We start from the raw sequence: 5,080 nt of genomic DNA on the forward strand, positions 1-5,080 counted from the left end.
TGAGAGCGTTATGATGTTCGGACACACCATCACACTATGGTGTTCCAGGCTGTATTAGTTGTGAAACAATTTCCACAATGTCTTAATTCTGTGCCAAACTCGTAATTCAGATATTCATCTCTATGATCATATCATAGATATTTTATCCTCTTGTCACGACGATCTTTCAACTTCACCCTGAAATTACTTGAACCTTTCAATAATTCAGACTCGTGATTCATCAAGTAAATATACTCAACATCTACTCAAATCATCTGTGAAGTAAGAACATAACGATATCCACTACATGCCTCAGCACTCATTGGACTGCACACATCAAAATGTATTACTTCCAACAAGTTGCTTTCTAGTTCCATTTTACTGAAAAACGAGGCTTTCAGTCATCTTGCCCATGTGGTATTGATTTGCATGTCTCAAGTGATTCAAAATCAAGTGAGTCCAAACGCTCCATTTGCATGGAGTATCTTCATGCATATACACCAATAGACATGGTTCGCATGCCTCAAACTTTTCAAAAACGAGTGAGCCCAAAGATCCATCGACATGGAGCTTCTTTCATGCGTTTTATACCGATATGACTTAAGTGGCAGTGCCACAAGTATGTGGTACTATCATTACTATCTTATATCTTTTGGCATGAACATGTGTATCACTATGATCGAGATTCAATGAACCATTCATTTTAGGTGCAAGACCATTGAAGGTATTATTCAAATAAACAGAGTAACCATTATTCTCCTTAAATGAATAACCGTATTGCGATAGACATAATCCAATCATGTCTATGCTCAACGCAAACACCAAACTCGATGGTAGAGGGAGCGTGCGATGCTTTGATCATATCAACACTTGGTCACTTCCAACACATATCGTCAGCTCACCTTTAGCTAGTCTCCGTTTATTTCGTAGCTTTTATTTCGAGTTACTAACACTTAGCAACCGAACCGGTATCTAATACCCTGGTGGCTACTAGGAGTACTAGTAAAGTACACATCAACACAATGTATATCCAATATACTTCTATCGACCTTGCCAGCCTTCTTAATCTACCAAGTATCTAGGGTAATTCTGCTCCAGTGGCTGTTCCCCTTATTATAGAAGCACTTAGTCTCGGGTTTGGGTTCAACCTTGGGTTTCTTCACTTGAGCAGCAACTGACTTGTCGTTTCATGAAGTTTCCCTTTCTTTCCCTTGCCCTTCTTGAAACTAGTGGTTTCACCAACCATCAACAATTGATGCTCCTTCTTGATTTCTACTTTTGTGGTGTCAAACATCGCGAATATCTCAAGGATCATCATATATGTCCCTGATATATTATAGTTCAACACGAAGCTCTAGCAGCTTGGTGGTAATGACTTCAGAGAAACATCACTATCTCATCTGGAAGATCAACTCCCACTCGATTCAAATGATTGTTGTACTCGGACAATCTGAGCACAAGCTCAACAATTGAGCTTTCCTCCCTTAGTTTGCAGGCTAAGAAAATCGTCGGAGGTCTTATACCTCTTGACGTGGGCACGAGCCTGAAATCCCAATTTCAGCCCTCGAAACATCTCATATGTTTCGCGACATTTCAAAACGTCTTCGGTGCCTCAACTCTAAGCCGTTTAACTGAACTTATCACGTAGTTATCAAAATGTGTATGTCAGATGTTCGCAACATCCACAAACGACGTTCGAGGTTCAGCACACTGAGCGGTGCATTAAGGACATAAGCCTTCTATGAAGCAATGAGGACAATCCTCAGTTTACGGACCTAGTCCGCATAATTGCTACTATCAAATTTCAACTAAATTTTCTCTAGGAACATATCTAAACAGTAGAACTAAAGCGCGAGCTACCACATAATTTGCGAAGACCTTTTGACTATGTTCAGGATAATTAAAGTTCATCTTATGAACTCCCACTCAGATAGCATCCCTCTAGTCATCTAAGTGATTACATGATCCGAGTCAACTAGGCCGTGTCCGATCATCATGTGAGACGGACTAGTCAACATCGGTGAACATCTTCATGTTGATCGTATCTACCATACGACTCATGCTCGACCTTTTGGTCTTCTGTGTTCCGAGGCCATGTCTGTACACATGCTAGGCTCGTCAAGTCAACCTAAGTGTTTCGCGTGTGTAAATCTGTCTTACACCCGTTGTATGTGAACGTTAGAATCTATCACACCCGATCATCACGTGGTGCTTCGAAACAACGAACTGTCGCAACGGTGCACAGTTAGGGGGAACACTTTCTTGAAATTATTATGAGGGATCATCTTATTTACTACCATTGTTCTAAGTAAACAAGATGTAAAAACATGATAAACATCACATGCAATCAAATAATAGTGACATGATATGGCCAATATCATATAGCTCCTTTGATCTTCATCTTGGGGCTCCATGATCATCTTGTCACCGGCATGACACCATGATCTCCATCATCATGATCTCCATCATCGTGTCTCCATGAAGTTGTCACGTCATCTATTACTTCTACTACTACAGCTAACGGTTAGCAATAAAGTAAAGTAATTACATGACGTTTATGTTGACACGCAGGTCATAAATAAATTAAGACAACTCCTATGGCTCCTGCCGGTTGTCATACTCATCGACATGCAAGTCGTGATTCCTATTACAAGAACATGATCAATCTCATACATCACATATATCATTCATCACATCCTTTTGGCCATATCACATCACATAGCATACCCTACAAAAACAAGTTAGACGTCCTCTAATTATTGTTTGCATGTTTTACGTGGCTGCTATGGGTTTCTAGCAAGAACGTTTCTTACCTACGCAAAGACCACAACGTGATATGCCAATTGCTATTTACCCTTCATAAGGACCCTTTTCATCGAATCCGATCCGACTAAAGTGGGAGAGACAGACACCCGCTAGCCACCTTATGCAACTAGTGCATGTCAGTCGGTGGAACCAGTCTCACGTAAGAGTACGTGTAAGGTCGGTCCGGGCCGCTTCATCCCACGATGCCGCCGAATCAAGATAATACTAGTAACGGTAAGCATATTGAAAAAAAATCAACGCCCACAACTACTTTGTGTTCTACTCGTGCATGGAAACTATGCATAGACCTAGCTCATGATACCACTGTTGGGGAACGTAGCAATAATTCAAAATTTTCCTATTGTCACCAAGATCAATCTATGGAGTCATCTAGCAACGAGGGAGGAGTGGATCTACATACCCTTGTAGATCGCGCGCGGAAGCGTTCAAGAGAACGGGGTTGATGGAGTCGTACTCGTCGTGATCCAAATCACCGATGATCCTAGCGCCGAACGGACGGCACCTCCGCGTTCAACACACGTATGGAGCAGCGACGTCTCCTCCTTCTTGATCTAGCAAGGGGAAGGAGAGGTTGATGGAGATCCAACAACACGACGGCGTGGTGGTGGAAGTAGCGGGATTCCAACAGGGCTTCGCCAAGCGCTGCGGGAGGAGGGAGATGTGTCATGGGAGGGAGAGGGAGGCGCCAGGGCTTAGGTATGGTTGTCCTCCCTTCCCCCCACTATATATAGGGCCAAGGGAGAGGGGGAGGGCGCAGCCTTGCCCCTTCCTCCAAGGAAGGGTGCGGCCAAGGGGGGAGGAGTCCATCCTCCCCAAGGCACCTCGAAGGTGCCTTCCCCCTTTACGACTCTCCCCTCCTCTTGTCCCTTTGGCGCATGGGCCTCTAGGGGCTGGTGCCCTTGGCCCATAAAGGCCAAGGCCCACCCCCTACAGCCCATGTGGCCCCCGGGGCAGGTGGCCCCACCCGGTGGACCCCCGGGACCCTTCCGGTGGTCCCGGTACAATACCGGTGACCCCGAAACTTATCCCGATGGCCGAAATAGCACTTCCTATATATAATTCTTTACCTCCGGACCATTCCGGAACTCCTCGTGACGTCCGGGATCTCATCCGGGACTCCGAACAACTTTCGGGTTACCGCATAACTAATATCTCTAATAAACCCTAGCGTCAACCGAACCTTAAGTGGTGTAGACCCTACGGGTTCGGGAGACATGCAGACATGAGCCGAGATGAACTCTCCGGTCAATAACCAACAGCGGGATCTGGATACCCATGTTGGCTCCCACATGTTTCCACGATGATCTCATCAGATGAACCAACGATGTCAGGACTTAAATCAATCCCGTATACAATTCCTTTGTTCTAGCGGTACGAATACTTGCCCGAGATCGATCGTCGGTATCCCGATACTTGTTCAATCTCGTTACCGGCAAAGTCTCTTTTACTCGTTCCGTAACACATTCAATCCCGTGAATCAACTCCTTGATCACATTGTGCACATTTATGATGATGGTCCTACCGAGTGGGCCCAGAGATACCTCTCCATTTACACGGAGTGACAAATCCCAGTCTCGATTCGTGCCAACCCAACAGACACTTTCGGAGATACCCGTAGTGCACCTTTATAGTCACCCAGTTACGTTGTGACGTTTGGTACACTCAAAGCACTCCTACGGTATCCGGGAGTTGCACAATCTCATGGTCTAAGGAAATGATACTTGACATTAGAAAAGCTTTAGCATACGAACTACATGATCTTGTGCTAGGCTTAGGATGGGTCTTTGTCCATCACATCATTCTCCTAATGATGTGATCCCGTTATCAATGACATCCAATGTCCATGGTCAGGAAACCGTAACCATCTATTGATCAACGAGCTAGTCAACTAGAGGCTTACTAGGGACATGGTGTTGTCTATGTATCCACACATGTAATCTGAGTTTGCTATCAATACAATTCTAGCATGGATAATAAACGATTATCATTAACAAGGAAATATAATAATAACTAATTTATTATTGCCTCTAGGGCATATTTCCAACAGTCATACCTTCTTCTACTAGTTTTATTGCATTAGATCAATCCTCAAACAATTGCATGAATAGGATCTGTTAATATGTGGGTTTTGGGAAGTAGTTGAGGTAGTACCTATTACCTGTTTTATTATCAAACCCTGGGAGTTACTTCTACGTTGCTTATGCCATGCTATGCTTGTAGACGTGGATTGGGTTTGAGAGTATTCATGACAGATGTGAGATTGTTTAATTAATGG

This window comes from Triticum urartu, chromosome 4 (genome assembly GCF_003073215.2).
Source record: "Triticum urartu cultivar G1812 chromosome 4, Tu2.1, whole genome shotgun sequence".
In the NCBI taxonomy this organism is placed as follows: domain Eukaryota; kingdom Viridiplantae; phylum Streptophyta; class Magnoliopsida; order Poales; family Poaceae; genus Triticum; species Triticum urartu.